General features: G+C 40.2%; 1 protein-coding gene across 1 annotated transcript in view; it reads left to right on the top strand.

Moving 5' to 3' along the window:
• The window catches only part of Arhgap24 (Rho GTPase activating protein 24), a 438,515-nt gene continuing 420,724 nt past the window's right edge, over nt 1-17,791 (top strand). Inside the window, exon 1 of the mRNA XM_005401366.2 lies at nt 1-72. The gene's annotated coding sequence lies outside the window, so the exon portion shown is untranslated. The remainder of the gene's footprint in view (nt 73-17,791) is intronic.

The raw sequence follows: 17,791 nt of genomic DNA, 5'->3' as shown, positions 1-17,791 counted from the left end.
AGCGCAGCGCGGGGACCCCCTGCCCCGTCCGCGCGCCCAGGTCCCGCGAGCCCGGAGCCGCGCAGCCCCAGGGTAGGTGACGCTCGGGACGGGGAGCTCGCGGGAGCTGCTGCGGGCGTGTGTGTGAGTGCGTGTGACTGCGTGTGTGTGTGTCTGTGTGTGCGCGCGGGCACGGGGTCGAGGCGCAAGGCGCACTAGCGTGCGTGCCGCAGAGCGGAGTGCACAACGCGTCCTGCAGCCCCTCTCTTGCTCCCCACCCGCCCCTTCCCGGGTGGGGTTCTGTTCCCCTCTGGGTCTCAGAGAGTTTGCCGGGTAACAGGAGCTCAGAACCGGATCTCACAAACCTGGTCTTGTCGTTGTTTGGTAAACGCGTATCGGTAGGAAATCTCTGGTGAATTGTAAGCCACTCGAAAGAGTTTTGTCTAGGTTTTTTTTGTGTATCTTTAAAGAGTAATCTTTTGAGGAAGTATCCATCCACTCTTTTTATTTTATTTTATTTTAAAGAGAATTTAAAAACAAAGAACAATTGCAAAATGCCAACAACATAGATATCCATCCACTCTTAAGGACAAGCATGTAATATGTTCTCGTTTACAAAACACTTTACATTGCATTTCTTTTATAAGCCTCCAAATAGAAAGGAGATTAAGTTACTCCACATTCCTTAGAGATATTGGGTTTTCCATATCATCTGGTGATAGGGACCCCAGGTTCTCCTCTAATCTGTATCTGTTTCAACTGAGTTACATATCATCTCCAGTCAATTTGTTTTCATTATATCTTATTTGATGTTACTCTTTTGTAAGCTTCTAAGGCGTCATCCTTTCATCTCATTCTAAAAAGAGGAAATAAATAAGTCATGCTAGGTATTTGAAATATAAAGTTGTAAAGGGTTTGTGTGTTGCTGTGCCTTCTAAGTAAGATAAATTAATTCAAATCCAGGGATGTTTGCAGTAGAGTTTAACTTTACTCAGTTACTGAGATGGACAGACGGATTTGGTACAACCTGTTCCCTGATTCTAGTTAAAACAACAACAAAAAAGCCCTTTAGGGCAGTTAGGGTGCTGGTATTAAATAGCATCATGCAAACATCATCAAACAATCACAATATATTAGAGAAAGCTGGAAAACAAATATAGAGCTACATTAGTCTTGTCTCGATCCCATTCCCCTTTTAACTTTCTTACTACTTCCTTTTCTCTAGGGATATAAACTTCTAAGAAAGCCCAACAGTAAAACTCCCCTTTTTATCTCCCGGGTTACCTGAGTCTCAGATAGCAAGTCAGGAATCTGTGCTTTCTAGATATCTTTACTGGGATGTCAGAGATTTTGCCTTAGACTCTTTGGAGGACTGAGACATTGACAAACCTCTAAAATAAATAACAGCCTTCTGCCACACACTGGGCATGTTCTTAGCGGAAGGCCTTTAAGTAGCAGTAAGGATGAAATGTGAGCTTTTCAGATCTGGAATTTAGTTTGAGGTGTGTGGAGGGAATATTTATGGAGAATTACCCTAGGAAGAAGAATCTGTAATTCTTTGTGCATAGGAAACTCCTACTGTCCTTGACTCTCAGTGTATTACTATACTGGGCTTTATTACTTCATCCTAGGGTTGCCGCTCTGAGATAAGGGTGGTTTCTTTGTAATATTCTTTTGGGTTCTACTTTCTGTGAGTTTGAACTATTTTGAAAATGCAAACCCATAGTAAATGGGGAAAATTAAGTTCTTAAGGAAAAATAAAAATCCATTGCAGAATAAGTAACCATGCTTTTTTCCAGATAAGAACATAGACTTTAGTGTAAAAGTGTTTTTGGCTGAGATCCCCAGTGGAATCCTTTCATCTTTTGCTTGGGATGGTAATGGCCAAAGCTTTCATGGATCAAGGCTTTATTTCCTGTGTGATCTTGGACTCCGCAGGGTAATGTGTGGGGGTGGGGCGGCAGGGGAGGAATGTGCAGCAGGTGGCCAGGAGTAGTTGAGTAGTTTGAGTCCAGCTACTTGCTGCCCTGGCCAAAGCCTAGTGGTGTTTACTAACAGTGCGCTTAGAGTCTCACTGTGACCTGCTGGCCCACTGAAAAGTGTCCGCTTTCTGGCACTATTAGTGTCTGGCTTGGCTTCTCAGGCTGGAAGCAGATCCCTCTGTTGTGAAGCTCAACCATGCACTGGTGTCCTGCTCTGAGTCCAAGTGGTGCTTCAGCACCATCTGGTCACCTGGGATTACTTTTCCCTGGTGTTTTGGGCTGGTCGTGAAACATGACTTGAATTTATATTCTTCTCATTCCTTTTTTTTTTTTTTTTGCCATATTTTGATCTTTGGCACAGTGATACTTTGGAAAATTGCCCTAAAGAAGGTGAGTAGAGCCTCAGTGGCAACCCAGTAGGAAGGGACAGCGACCCAGTTTGTGGAGACCCCTGCTGGTAACCAGGACTCCACACATCCATTGCACACACAAGGTATTGCACCAGGAAACGAGCAGACAGATTTCCAATGAAAAGATGCTTGTTTACCTGTAAAGCCATGACTAAGAGATTGAGATTTCTCCCAGATGCAGAAATAGTTTAAAATGAAATTGTAAATGGTTGGCTTAGCCATGAAGTTAATGCCCTTCATGGAAGGAGCCCGAGAGGCACATTGAGTCTCCCAATGGTAACCCGTCTATCTTTGCGCTATGAGCTGAAACTTTGCAAGGCTTTGCTGGTTTCAGCAGCTAAGTCAAAGCACATTTGGAAGTGGAATGATTAGTGTGAAGAAAAATATTCAGAAGTTATCATGTACATGTGTGCTTTTAATCAGCACCTACACTCTATGTCTCCATTGCCACAATGATTTTATAAAGCACAGAGCTGACTGCATAAGCCTGTTTTAAAACCTTTTTGAGATCCCAGGGACTTAAAATATGAACTTTGAACTCTTCAGAATTTTGTCTAAAAGTTCTTTCAAGCATTTCGTTTTGCATTTCGTCTTCTTGCTCACACTCTGATCTCTTGTTCATGGATTCATTTTCCTGGAATGGCCCCTTCCCCAGAAAGTCCCTCTTGATTCTGGATGGCCCACTTCAAGTGGAATTTCAACTTCTTTTGGGAAAATTGACCCAATTCCGTGTGGGAAGAATCAATGATTTCATTTTGTTGCTGCCCTATGTTTGTATCATAATTTGAATAATTACAGCCATGCCTCCCTTCACAGTGGGAGTTCTGAGGGGCGCTTCTTATATGGTTTGTTATTGTGTGAACATGATAGGGGGTACTTACAAAAACCTAGGTGATATAGCTCACTGCACACCGAGGCTATAGTATGATCATCTGGGACCTCTCCCATATATGTAGTCCACTGTGGACTGAAATGTTATGTGGCTCACGACTGCATTTTAAGAGTTATTATATGCCTCTTTCTACTTGCAAACTACTGTGAGTTCCTTGGTGGTATATGGATGGTGGGGAAGTCACCTGTATTCAAGTGCCCAGCTCAGTGTGTGAAGCACAGTACGTAAGGTTGTTTAAATAATGATTAAGTGGAATAACAAGTGAATAAAGTACTGGGGGACTTCAGTTTCTGCAGATAGTTATGCCCCCACCATTTGAAAAAGTCCATGTGGAATTGCAGTTCATTTTCTAAGTATAACAGTGCTGCAAAACAATAGGGGCTGGGGATTTAGCTCAGCGGCAAAGCGCCTGCCTGGCAAGCGCAAGGTCGTGAGTTCGGTTCCCGGTACCGGAGAAAAACCAAAAAAAAAAAAAAAAAACATAATTCACTTTCTAGAGCAGCCCATGCATGCCTATTTAATCCCTACAATAGATAAAATATTATGCTTTTGCAGTCCTAAAGCAAATCAAAACAAAGCCAAAGGAAAGCTACTGTGGAGTCTTTCCCTTTTGGAAATCACAAAATACACTTGGGTTTAATGATAATAGAAACAGTTGCAATTTTTACAATTTTTTATATTATACCATAAAATTTGTACTATATTAAATCCCAGTGGGAGGTCCTAGATTTATCTGAGAAGACTAAAAATGAAGTTAAGTTTGACTATATTACCCATGGAAGTGGTAATAGTCTTAATTAAACAAAATTGAAGTACTAATTTTGGGTATTTAATAATTATCTTGAGTGCTAAGGCTGGAGGGAAATCAGATCTAATTACAGGATAATATCACAGTGGCTGGAGAGAAGGAATTTTAGAAGGACACTTTCTTTCATGTTAAGGATTCTTTGTTATGTTGATTTTTTTCACCTCCCTTGAGCATTGAAGCAATCTAAAGTTTCTTCCTAAAAAATTTTGTCTTTGTCTCCAGTGATACAAGTTACCTAATATGTAGAAAAGAGCTTATACTCCATTTGATCCAAAATATAAATGGGCTCATTTTGTTTTTCAGATCAGTGTTACTTTTGCCACTTGCTTATTTGCCATTTGGCACAGGATAATATTTCAATCGAGAATGCATAATACTTGTGTTTCAGGTACTAGCCAGCTCAAGTTTTCTCCTTCAGTATCTGTGGGAAGCCTGGAAGTACAGGCATTAATATTTAAGAGCAGTAACCCTACCACTTATTTCTCTAAATTTTTTAAGCTCTTAATCTTTGTCAAGTTATATAACCAGAAATTAGGTACTCTACTCATGCTATGATACCGTTTTGTTAAAATGCCTTCATTGCACTGTGCTTTAGTAGGGTACCCTTTCTTTTTTACACTAAAAGTCAACATAAAGGAGATGAGCTACATGGAAAAGTCAATATAAAGGAGATGGGAACTTGGTGTTATACATTTTAATGTTCTTTTCAGGAGGATATACATGATAAATTCATCCTGTCCTTCACTGCAAAGCATTTTAAAAAGTAGATCTCTTCTGATTAACTAGCATTTCCTTTATTAAGAGAGGCTAAAAAATCCCTGTGTTTTCACTTTTTGGGTTGCCATCCAAGAAGCTGACTATATCAGTGCTTAACTGTATCCTGGTTGAGGTTTTCTTAAGACATGGCTTTCATGCCTTTATCTTTACCCTTTCGTGCATAGGGTGCTCATACCACACAGCTGAGCTAACTTTTCACTGTAGATCTAGATGGAATTGCCTCACTGGTATTTTGTAAGCTTTAAGACATTTAGTTAAGTACTCATACATTTCTGTTGTGTAGTTTTACTTTAGTACTTTAGAGCCAATAATATCTTCCCTGTTACTTTATGTGGTTCCTTGAAATGTTCTGCTTACAGTTTTTACACTCTGTACGAGCCACTCTCCTATCACTGGGGCAGTGCAGCTTAAAGGAGGAGAGGGTTCAGTCCTTTGTTGGTTGCCCGTGAGACAGAGGTGGCATGGAAGAAGGGCATGGCAGAAGAAAGATGTAAAGATGCTCACCTCATGGCAGACAGGAAGAAGGGAAGGAGGGAGAGAGAAAGAGGAGGAGGGCGATGAGAGAGAGAGAAAGGGAGAGAGAGAAAGAGGGAGAAAGAGGCTGAGACTGGCTGGTGGAGGACAAGAATACACCTCCTTCCACGTCACACCTCCAGTGACCCGCCTCCTCCACAGGGTCCTGCCTCCCCCTTCTGTCACACCGGTGACCTGCCTCCTAACAGGACATTCAGCTATGGATGTGTCAGTAGCTTACTTCGCTGATGAGCACAGCACCCCCTTGATCAAATCACTTGCCAAAAGCTCAACTACTGAACACACAGGGCATTTGAGACCTAAACCGTAACATTCTGGCCCTAGTCCCCCAACGATTCATGTCCATATCATCATGGAAATTGAATTTAATCCACCTTGAAAAGAGCTGCCAAAGTCTTCACAATTCCAGCACTGCTGGAAAGTCCAAGTCCAGTCTCCTCTAAGATTCAAGGTAAGGTCTTAGCTGTGAGCCCCTATAAAAATCTGAAAGGGCTTTTCCGAGCAGCCATTCTATATTCTTCCTATCTCTAACTTGTGAGGTGGGGTCTTTACTGAATTTTTGGCTTCACCCTTACAGCCTCATGCCTCACCCTCTCAGAGGTTCCTGGCAGGGACTGTGACCCTGTCACACATTTTTGCCTTGTCTCTCAGGCTCTCTTTTGAAATCTGGGTCAAAGCGTCTGTGACTCCATAACTCTTGCAAGCCTGAAATACCAGCACCACGTGGATGACCCTAAGATCTGCTGGCAGTTTAAGCAGTAACTTGGTCCCTTTGTACCAGGACTGTGCAGCCTTTGAGAGCCTGGGTGGTTGAACCCATGGATTTACTTCCCTCTGCAGCTCTGAATGAGTGGGATATCCTGGGACACTTCTCAAAGCAAAATTTCCAGAGTTTATCCTTTTATACACTTGAGCCTGTGGTGACTGTGGTCTGGTCAGTTCCTCAGATGCCCTTAAGGTAGTTTCCCTATTGTTTTAGTACAAAGTACCCGGCTTCTCACTAATGACATCGTTTTCTGAAACGACACTTCATTTGGTTCCAACTTTATCTGCACTTCTTTCTGACCAAGCCACAAAATATTCATATCTTTTCACACATTTGACTAAAAGCAGCCAGAAATACCCATGCCACAGGCTGAACTTTGAGCTGCCTTGAAATTTTCTCAGTCAGATTAGTTAGTCCACCACCTTTAAATTCATACTCACACAAAAACAATTGGCTTGCCTGAATGTTATACAGCATCTAGCCCATTTTCCAGTAGAGTCTTCTTTCTCAATTTAAACCTTTTCAGCTTAGCCTTTATTGTCTGCATTCCTATCAGCATTCTTGTCTTTTGAGGTTCCACCACTACCCCTCATCAGTCTCTGCTTACAATATTCTAAGGCCTCCCTAAGTGGCATCTCCCACTCTCCATACTCCCTGCAAACCAGTTTTAAAGGCTTCTGAACCACACAATCAGTGGTAGTCACAGCAACACCCTACCTCTCTGTCCAACTTTTTGTTCTAGTCACTTTCCCAACCCTGGGACAAAATACCTGACAACCACAATTTTAAAGGAGGGTGGTTTGACTTGGGTCACGGTTTCAGAGGATTTAGTCCATAGCTGGTTGGCTTCAATACTGAAATGGCATGACAGAGGGCAGGGCAGAGGAAAGCTGCTCACCTGATGGCTGCCGGGGGGTGCGGCAGGGAGAGAATGAGAGTGGAGTGATGGACAAGAATACATCCCTCAGGTCAGGCTCCCAATGACCTACCTTCTCAACCAAGCCTCACCTCCTAATTCCACATTTAGCTATACACTCATCAGTGGGTTAATCCACTGGTAAGTATAGCATCGCCATGATCCAGTCACCCTTCAGAAGCTCCACCTCTGAACACACAGACTTTAGATCTAACCTGTAACGTTCTCCCTGATAGAGAAAAATATCCTAGCTCCCTGAATGTTATGTTCCTAACAACATCAGAAGTAAAATGAAATCTTAGTAACTTTGAGGCCAGCTACTTAAGGATAACATGTGAGTTTAGTTTGCAGCATGTATAGAAGAATTCCCTTGTGGATTTTTGTGAGAAATGGAGGAGAAAAATCTTTTCCTTAGGAATAAAGTTTATCAAGAAGTTAAGGCTTGTCGTTCTGTGACTCGGGCTGTTTTCTGACCATCAAACTGGAGTTTGAAAGAACGAAGTAATTGTTACAACTTCCCAAAAGAGAGAGATATCTTCTACTTTGTCTTAAAATGTTTGTCTTTTCAAGTCTCATAGGTTCTCACAATGACTACCACTGTAATGAATTAAGTACCCCATAAGTGTCAAGCAATCCAGGAGATGTAACGTGTGCTATTTCTAAATGTAGAAGTAATTAGAATTACTCTAGGAGTAATCTATATCATACCTTATCCAGATACTGTTATTTCTATTATATGGGATATTTTAAGTTTAAAGAGCTAAAGAATGTTACCTAAAGTACTGGAGATAGTAAACAATATAGACCTGAGAATCCTAAACATATTTATGTGAATCCAAATAAATACAGCACCCTCCTACTTTTACTCTGTACCTTTCGGAGCTTTCCAGTTACAGATTTTAGAACCACAGTCTGAGAATTTCATGGATTTGACATGTCATACAGGCCCTGGTCTCAAATGATTTCCACGAGTTGGCCTGGAGCTTGCTTGCAGGTCTTTCTGATGAGTGCATTCTTGTGGTGTTGCTTGGGAGCCCGGGCTGAGTTGCTGCTATCAAAGTTCTCTCGCGAGAAACGAGACTCCACCACTAGGCTTGAGTGGAATCCATCTGTAGTGGCCAAGCTGACCAGGCTCGATTTTCTGCTGAGAGGGGAACAGGAAAGGTCTGTTCCATCAAGATGCAAAGATCTCTTCCCACTGCTTAAGCCCGGATGTGGGGACAAACGCTGTAAGAGGGCTGATTGTGATGGAGAAGGTGGAGGAAGAAGCAGTGAGTGCTTCCTGGCTCTGGGACCAGAGACAACTTGGCAAGCTGAAATAGAGCTGAAGAGGATGAGGGGATTTTTTGGTGGTTTTTCTGTTTTTTTTTCCGGTACTGGGAATCGAACTCATGACCTTGTGCTTGCCAGGCAGGCGCTGTGCCACTGAGCTAAATCCCCAGCCCCTGAGGATGAGTCCTTTGGTGATGGCAACTGAATGGGAAAGACTAAGGGAAGAGCTCAGTCTCTGTGTAAAAATAGATAACAATTTTGAAGCGCTACCATGTGCTAACCATGCCCAGCACATGTCATGGCTTTCCACATTTAATCCTCACTGATCTCAGATAGGCCCTGTCAATGTATCTCTTGTGTACCTGGGAAAAACTGAAGCTCAGAGAGGCTTAGTAACCTGCCACAACTCACACAGCCATGATGGGGTAGTTCTGACGTTCAAAGTGAGATATCTCAGTCCTAGGGAGCAACTCTCACCGTTACACTCTGGGAGTAGGTAGATCTGTGCTCCACCCTAGCCCAAAAATGCTTAAGCTATGTCATCTTGAGCAAGTTGTGTTAACTGACTTGAACTACATTTTCTTCTCTCTGCAAATGTGGGTCTTCTTATTATCTACCCCCTAGCATTATGCATCTTTAATTTATGTAGTGAGAAGCGCTTGGAAACAAGCAGTCTACTCAAGTGTATCAGGCACCTGGTAAATAGCAGTACAAGCCAATAGTCACTAATAAGTTAAATGATGAAAGAAAGTTAAGTTATGAGCAATATTTTTCAAACATTAAGCTTGATCTGTGTATATGTGCACAGTGTGGAGAAATGAAAATTGTATTTCTGATTATTGACAGCAATAGAAATGTATTTTAAAATATTTTAAGGCAAACGCCTGCCTGGCAAGCGCAAGGTCGTGAGTTCGGTTCCTGGTACTGGAGAAAAACCAAAAAAAAAAAAAAAATTTTAAGGCAGCAGTTTGCAAGTGTGCTATCAGGACCAAGGACATTGGTTTTTCCTCATATAATGTAAATTACTGCACCTTGCTTGGGACCGGGATGTTCATGTTAACAATACCTCCAAGTGATTCTAATGTGTACGGTACTTTGAGGACTGTGTTTGATTCACAGGTGGCATTTGAGAATCATGAAAAGCTAGAAGAGGGTATATCCAATGCCTACTAGCCCTTAAAGGCTATGCTAATTTTGTAGTAACTAAAAGATTTTAATTCTGTACAGAATGGTGCTCAGTATTTATGTGGCTTTAATCTTGTATAATTATTTACCTTTATTTTCCAATGTACCTACACATAGGGGAGGTAGGTAAGCCTATAGAAGTCTATTCATTTGTTTGTAGAAAGATACTAAATGTTTAGATTCTATACCTTCATTTAGAGCTGAAAAATAAAATCTTACACTTGTTTGTATTTAGCTCTGAGCTCTGAGTGTCAGTTCCAAGAATTTTAATGATAATAGTCTAGGTGCCTGAACAGCTGTAAAATTAGGCATTAAATTAAGAACTTAGAAAAACCACAGTCATTATTTTATTAATCAAAGTATTTATTTTGAAAAGCACACGCAGATAAGAAATGGGCAATCCAGTCAATCTGATAATAATACTGATAAAAATATTCTTTGTGGTAAAAGTGGAAGTGGTATACATTTGTAGACTAACATTTTTCCTCTTAAAGAAAATAACAAATATATTTAATATATGTATTGATTGGACGCTGTTACTTTACAGAGAGACCACTTCATAGTGAACTAGCCTGCCTTTTTGCATAGTGTGTGGTAGTTTTAACTGTTACATGTGGCTTGTGGTTGGCAGATATGTTTACCTTAAGACTCAAAAGTATCCTGTTTGAAAGTGCGGCATTCAGACTCACTAGAAAAGACTTAAAGGCTTTCTTTTTCTATTAAAAAAATTAAGTTGAGTTTTTATAAGGCAGAATTTCAATAGGTATGTATTACTTTTTAATAAAAATTTGTTCTTAGTGATAGGTGAAAATATTTCTAAGGGCAGATGTGTCAGGAGAATCACATTTCAGGGGTGAGAAAGTCTCCCTTTTGGCTTCTTAGAGGTAAAACTTCATGTTTAAAAGTCTCTTGAGAGGTGTATCAAAAGGTCCTTGTTTATTTTGCATTTTGGAGTTGGAGAGGAATGAGAAGGGCCTGGGGAGAGAGCTGGGGAGCGGTGGGCTCTATGCTGAACTTTGGCGCTAATTAGTATCTGTGAACTCTGGCAAATCACTTGGTTTAGGATCTGTAAAGGAAGGGTGTTGGGGAAAATACTTTCTCAGGTTGCTACACCGCTGAAAAACTCTGTGTTTCAAATGGGAGTATGTTCTTTTTTAGTACTTTTGATAAGAACTTGGCTGTGTGTATGAATTTGGTAGGGCTCTGAAAAATGGGTACGTGATTTTAGAACAGGGCAAGCACCCAGAAGGCACATGCATAACAGGAAAAAGCATAGGGTGACTTTTTCTGGACACATCTCACATGTCAGCCTGCTGGTTTTCGTTAGCTGTGGATTTGGAGAGGGAAGTGGGGTGATTCCACTCATAAGGAGGAATTCTGAAAGTGCATAATGGTGGTCAGAACATTTTCCCAAAGCCCCTGTCATTTAGGGCTGTGGAGTCCTAAGCAATGTGTGTGATGATCTATCTGCAAAGGCTTTTCCATCCCCAACTGCTGATAGCATCTCCATCGAGAAACTCACTTAAAAGATTTTTATTTTCGTATTTTGTAGAATCACCTGGGGAATGGAAAGTGAAGCTGTGTATTTTCTAGCATTTCAGTAACACACATGTGACTTCTGTCTGTTTTTAAATGGCACCTCATGTCTGTGGTGCAGGGGTGAGAGCAGCCCCCAGCTCTCCGCACTATATATTGACTGCACAGTAACAAAAGCACTGAACATCTTCACTGTTAGCAAATATAACTGGAAGACAAACTCGGAATCCTTCCTTTGACAAGTTACTGGTTTCCTGATGACAGCTGTATTTTTAATGAAATAGCTAACAGAGGTTCCCATCAATATTGCTGGACCTTTCTAGTATTCAAATAGAAATGATGAGTTGCAGCATTAATCACGTAGACTCCTTCCTGTATAGCAAGAAATATCACTTGCTTAATAAGATACTAAGTGACAGGAGTGCTTCCTCTCCCTCCCCTGGCCTCCTGTGTACTTGTGATGGCCTTGTGCTCTCTGGGTCAGGCTGAAGGAGGCACCTGCTGAGCCAGCGCTTTCTCTACATCCTTTTTCCTGCTCTTAAATTGGAGGGGAGCTTGGCTTTGTTTAATACTAAGAGAAGCAATGCTGATTTTTCACTACTGAATTAGGACTTATCACACCTCTACCTGTATTAGATCAAATATTTTTATCCAGTTAAATTTTATCTGAATTGTACTCTAAAATTTAAATTAAGTGATAAATCTGAATTGTACCCTAAAATTTCACTTAAGCAGGTATTTGAAATTGCTCTACTCACTAGGATAGGAACCTTTTTAACCACAGTGAGTAGGATTTTCTTTACAAATATTGAATGAAAGGATATTAGTATAAGTAAGTGTACATTTTGTGCATAATTTTTCATTCAATGGGAAGAATAAGTTTAATTCTCGATTCATAAAAATCTTATAAATAGGATTAATTTAAAATACTGTACTGCCAGGGGGATATAGTTCAGCAGCACAAGCACCTATGGTAAGTACAAAGTCCTGAGTTCGATTCCCAGTACAAAAAACAAAACAAAACAAAACACAAAACAAATAAAACAGTTTATTTTGGAAGAAAATATTCCAGATTACAGTTTACTCACTAAATTAACAATTTTAGTTTATATATCTAAAAATCTTCACTCTAAATATTCTTTTTATTGAATACATAATAATTATGTATATTTATGAGGTAAGATGTATAAATTTTACAAAGAGCAAGTAAATATGTAACTGATATCTCCATTATTAATTTGTATATAGGAGAAAGAATACAGAAAATTTATTATATGCCTAAGGCATGTAAACAGTAGACTCCAATGACTTTTTCTTTTTCTTTTAGAGACAGGATTTTGCTGTGTAGTTCAGGCTGTCCTTGAACTCACTTTGTAGCCCAGATTGGCCTTGAACTCAGTGATCCTCCTGCCTCAGCTTCCTGAGTGCAGAGATTACAGGCATGTGCCACCACACCCTACTACAGGAATATTTTTGAAAGCATTTTTGCAGGGTTTAAATTAACCCTAAAGGCAACTGAAACATGTAGTATATTAATGGCAAGACATAGCATATTATTTTCCCGATTTTGGTTGTATTTTTAAGCTAATTCTTTTGATATTCCTTGTAATCACATTAGTTATGTTGAATTCATTTGCTATAAATTGAATGTTCTCACTGCACTGTTAATTTTCATTCCATTCAATCTTCAAACTACACAATAATCACACATCCTTCTCTTATTTTATGCTCTTCATAGTTTGGAAAACGAGTAACCCTGAAGGTATTTAATACGTAAAGAGATTTCATACCAAAAGCAAAAATACAGAAATAAAAGAGCCCTCTGTAAGCACTGCCTTGGCCAAATAACCATAGGGGTGAGAGAGAGAACGGATGAGAGAGGAAAAGAATTTAGTCCCCGGTGATGCTGGGTAAATCTGGGGGACGGGGGAGGCCGTTCTGTGCAGTGCTCTTTTATCTCTCTGTGCACACTCCTTTCCTCGGCTGTTTAATTTGAGAAACATTCCAGGGAGTCTCCTTAGCTCTGCTGCCATGGGTCCGGGGCTCAGGCTGCATGACTTCCAGGGACTCCTGTTTGCGGCAGGGAAGGACAAACAGAGCCAGGAGTGACAGAGTGTCCCTGGCCTTGGTGCAGGCGACTGGGAGACACTGGGTATGCTGTGTCCACATCCCACTTTGAAGTGTGGGATGCAGTCGCAGAAACACAGGTGACTTTCAAATCCCAATAAAAGAATGCGTCGACTTTCTCAGACATTCGCTAATGGCTCAGTGGTGTCACATCCGGGACTCTGCTTCCGCTACGTGAGGGTGATGGAAACATACAGTGAATGTTTAAATTTAGAAATTTATTAAAGACACATTGCCGTTCATCCCCCTCAAAACCTCCCCCTTGCATCAAACACACTTATCCCGTCCTTCTTGCTGCTTTCTGAAGCAACTCTGAAGCACCTCTTTCCTGAGGGTTTTTTTTCTTTCAGGTGAGATCAGAATACAGAGAATGCTGCTGCTGAGTGCCCTGCAGCAGAAGGACAGGCTCCCCAAACCATCGCAGTTTGTCGTCACCCACCTTGTTCACCAGGTCTGGCACTGTGTGACTCGTGGCTCTTTGCCGAATGGGTAACAACCCTGAAAGAGAAACGTTATGAATCAGTTCAGGACTCCAGGCAGCCAGGAGAGCACAACTACTGACATGAAAGAGGACTTCCAGAACTGCTTCAGAAAGCGGCAGGAAAGATGGGAGAAGTGGGCTGTAAGTGAGGGGAGGATTCTGAGAAGGACTAACGGCATTAGGTCTTTTACTGTAATAGATTTTTAAATTTCAACACTATATTTTTCCAGCACACCTCACACATGTTCAAAAGCAAGAATCAATCATTAGTGATTCCTGAGCATTAGTCCAGCTTTGTTGAGCAAATACCATTCTGACCAAACGTGTAGCAGTGGTAAGAGCACATGCTGTGCTGCTGTTTTCCGTTAATTTAATATAGTAAAAGTTTTGTTAAGCTCTTAAAAATAGCCATTATTTAAACTAAAATTCTATGGCACTATTTTATGGAAATGCCAAGCAGTTAATGTGTGATATCATTTGTGAGCTGTGTTATGAATGCAAAATGGTAAAATAATTCAGAAAGAGATGTGTGAAGGTCATATTACCAAAGGTCTGGAGGTGGCAGAAGTGGAGAAGAGAGAAGAATAAATAAATATGCATTTTAAGGTGGAAGTGATTAAATTACTGGTGATAGTTCATGATGTGCTGAATTACATTTTGATACAGTTTGTCAAGGTTGTCAGTGGATGGGTCCAGTGCCTGTTTAATAAATTGGGGATCGATTCCTCGTCCCAATGTTGATCCATAAATTGTAACTAGATTGTGTTACGGACTTGGCAGTAAGCACTTTTGGTCTCTGTTAAAGTGATCTGATGCGACTTTGTTAAACTTTTATCTTAATGCTAAGCTTTGATTTGAAATAGAGCTATTAGGTGCTTTTTCTTGAGTTAGGAGTTCCTTTTCCTTGCAATTTTGTGGTATTCTCTGGTTACGTTCCCAAAAAACTCTCTTTAGAATGCAGTCACCCGTGAACCTGTCTCCCTCTCACTTTTTTGAGCGATTGAATTTGTGCTATGATTGATCTTAAGAGGCAGGGAAGCACCAGGCTTTATTTGATTGTAAAGCACTATGGTTAAACAATTCAACCGTACAGTGTTTGTTGGACATCTGAAGGGAAATTAGTAATCTGGCAGCCCTAGCCCCTGTTAGTATGATGTGTTTACCTCTCACAGGTCTCTGAATACAGACATTTTGTTTGTGGTAAGTGACCTCTAGTGAACTAGTACTGTATTTAAATTTTGGAAAGCCCTTTCTTCTCCAAAACAGTTTATATGGCATGACATTATAAAAGCTTCAACAATTGCATAATTTACGAGTGAATTTATCCATATTTGATGGAGTGTGTAGTAAATTTCTGCATTTAAAGTTAGTTTTAAGAATCTCAGATTTTTAAAAATGTCTATGTTTGTAATCCATTACCATTGCTTCTTTCTGCAAATTCTGTTTCCCTTTATTAGGTTTGTTTAGTCAAACACTTTCCTGACTCTTTTTTTCACTTGTGATTATTTATAAAGTTTGATACAAAACACCTAGTTGGTGGTTGTAATGGTTGATATATTGTGTCAGCTTGCAAAGTTTAGAAGTTTAGGGACTCAGCATGAGCTCAGGGTCCTCACTTGGTGAATAGCCTCATCCTGTGCAAGAGCAGGGCACCGAGATGGTGTGTATGCTGTAGTACCCCGCCCTAGGGGTCCGGCAGCCTGCTTACAATATAAGGGAGGAAAAGGTGCTTGCTCTTCCCTCCACTTTGCTCTTGCTGCTTTTGCTGTCTTCTGTCACCTTGAATTATTGCCCCTCACCATGCCATCCTGCCTTGGAGCCAGCTGATTACAGACGGAAACCTCCACAAACTGTGAGCTAAATAAACTTTTCCTTCCTTAGTTTCGGGTGTTGGGTATTTTGTCTCAGCAATGAGAGAAAACTACTCGAGACACTGGTTAATCGTTAATCTTACTGCTTCGTCCTTTTGAAAGTTTTTACTAAATGAAGTGTGATAGTAAATGTCTTCAAGTTATCACATGGAAACAGTACACTCTTACACTAATTTTAAGTTGATAACTTTCTCGTAATGACTGGTTTTAGATTATACATAGTTTTTAGCTCACTGATGGAGTGTGTAGTAAATTTCTGCACTTTAAGTTAGCTCTGAGAAAGTAAGTTTCGTTCTCTTTCATTTCCTCTGCTAATTTTTGTTTGACTTTGAATATTAATTTCAGAAGTTATGATTCTGAAAATAAGTGACGGGGATTCATTTCTTCTGTTATGAATTCCCACTTACCGTTCTGTGACTCATTCACTTACTTTTCTTAATAAATCAACTAGGCTTGATTTCAGAGCAGATGTCATCCAGAAATCACTAGGAGTCAAGGCAGCTAGTTGTTCACACCGCATGGTCGAAGGAAATGCTCAAGGTGAACTCAAGTCCAACAGGGGTGTGGTGCAGATGGTTATGCAGTTGGGCCTAAGGGCTTGTGTTTTATATTGAGGCTTTTTATCCTGTATCTAGACTTGCTTCTTGGGCCAAGGAAAACCCTGACCAGCTACACTGTCAGGCACCAGGTCCAGGCCCTCTCTGGATGTCTACAGTATCATCTCACAGAATCAGCCTCAAATTCCAGGAAGCTTCAGCTTCCTGTTCTGGTTCTAACCCTGAGAAGGTGACAGCTCTGAGTTAGGGACCACAGGCATAGCTCTTCTACTTATTCCCCAAAGCCAGAGGCCTTTTCCTTCTTAGAGTTCAATGTCAGGTTTCCATGCTTTCTCTTACCACTTTTGTCTTTTCTTTTCCTTCTTTTTAATTTTCTTTATTTGCTTTCTGCTTATTACCCTAGAATATTATCAGTTTACTTTCCTATAAGATTTAAAATTTCTCATAACTTTTTCTTTCCCCTATCCCTTCTCATTACCATTGGTCATGGTGTTTATCTGACCTCTTTTTTTCCTTCTGTTTTACAGTTCTGAGATGTCCTGGATTGGTCATTCTATCTGTTCCTTTTGGAATTTCCAGAGCTGTGGACCACTTGAATTATCCAGAAGTGTTTGAACAAATAGTCATACAGCTGTTATTAGCTCGTCTTTTCTGTTGTTATTCTCATAAAGCTCTTGTAGAAACATAATAGAGAAGCAGCTGCTTTAGTAAATACTACATTATAGATTTTTTTAAACAAAATCTTGCATTCGAGAGTGATTGCTATTTTGATATTTATTAACAGTGACAAATAGTGTGCTCTTTTACAAAGGAACGTATCTTTTCTTCCTGCGGTGTACTTACTTACTTGCTTACATCTTTAAGATATATATCAAAATATTTGTCTTTTAACTTTCCTCTTTAGGCTTAGATTAAAATACTTTGTGTTCAAAGACACTGCTCTTTTCTTCCTTCCCATACTGTGAAAGTTCTATGTTTGACCTACAAGGAAAATTATGGAGACGCCATCTTGACCTGTATATTTTCATGGGTAAGCCACTCGCTATGGATCAAGGCTGTATTTTTAAATAGACTTTTCAGATTCTTTTGTTGTTACTAATATGACAATGGAGCCTCGTATTTCTAATGTTTTCAGGCTGTTGTGGTATTTGTGCAAGAATGCTGTCTACAACTCAGAAAGTGTAAAACCCTGTGATAACTGCATATCATTCCCACTGAAAATTTAAATGATTTTTTTAACACTAAGAATTTGCTTAGGAACGAGTGTAATCAGTGGTTTATTTATTGGTATTTTTCTGAGCCTTTTCTTAATCTTTACTTTCACTGTTCTGGGTCTTTCCCGACTTTCCCCTGTGCCTATTTCTTAATTATTTTCCTCCTAAGTCTCCACCAAGAACTAAATCAGTCTCAGATCGTAAGGGAGAAATTATATGCAGTTCTCTGCCTTCACTCCCCATTTCTAATGTCACTAAAATATGTTTTTTCTCCAGTCAATTCTGGATGTGGTCTTCAAAGAGACAAGGGAAACTTTTTCTATCGTAATAACTTTTTGCCAATACAGGTATGTTTCATAGCTATTACAGCAAAGTGAAGCAAAATAAAACACCAAACAAACAAACAATGCAAGTCTGGGTTATTAAATCACTTCTCAGACAGACTTTTATGGCTGAGCTACCACTGAATCCAAGATAATACCTG

Source organism: Chinchilla lanigera, unplaced genomic scaffold, assembly GCF_000276665.1.
Source record: "Chinchilla lanigera isolate Chin_1 unplaced genomic scaffold, ChiLan1.0 scaffold00073, whole genome shotgun sequence".
In the NCBI taxonomy this organism is placed as follows: domain Eukaryota; kingdom Metazoa; phylum Chordata; class Mammalia; order Rodentia; family Chinchillidae; genus Chinchilla; species Chinchilla lanigera.
This window is presented reverse-complemented; position numbering and strand designations above follow the sequence as displayed.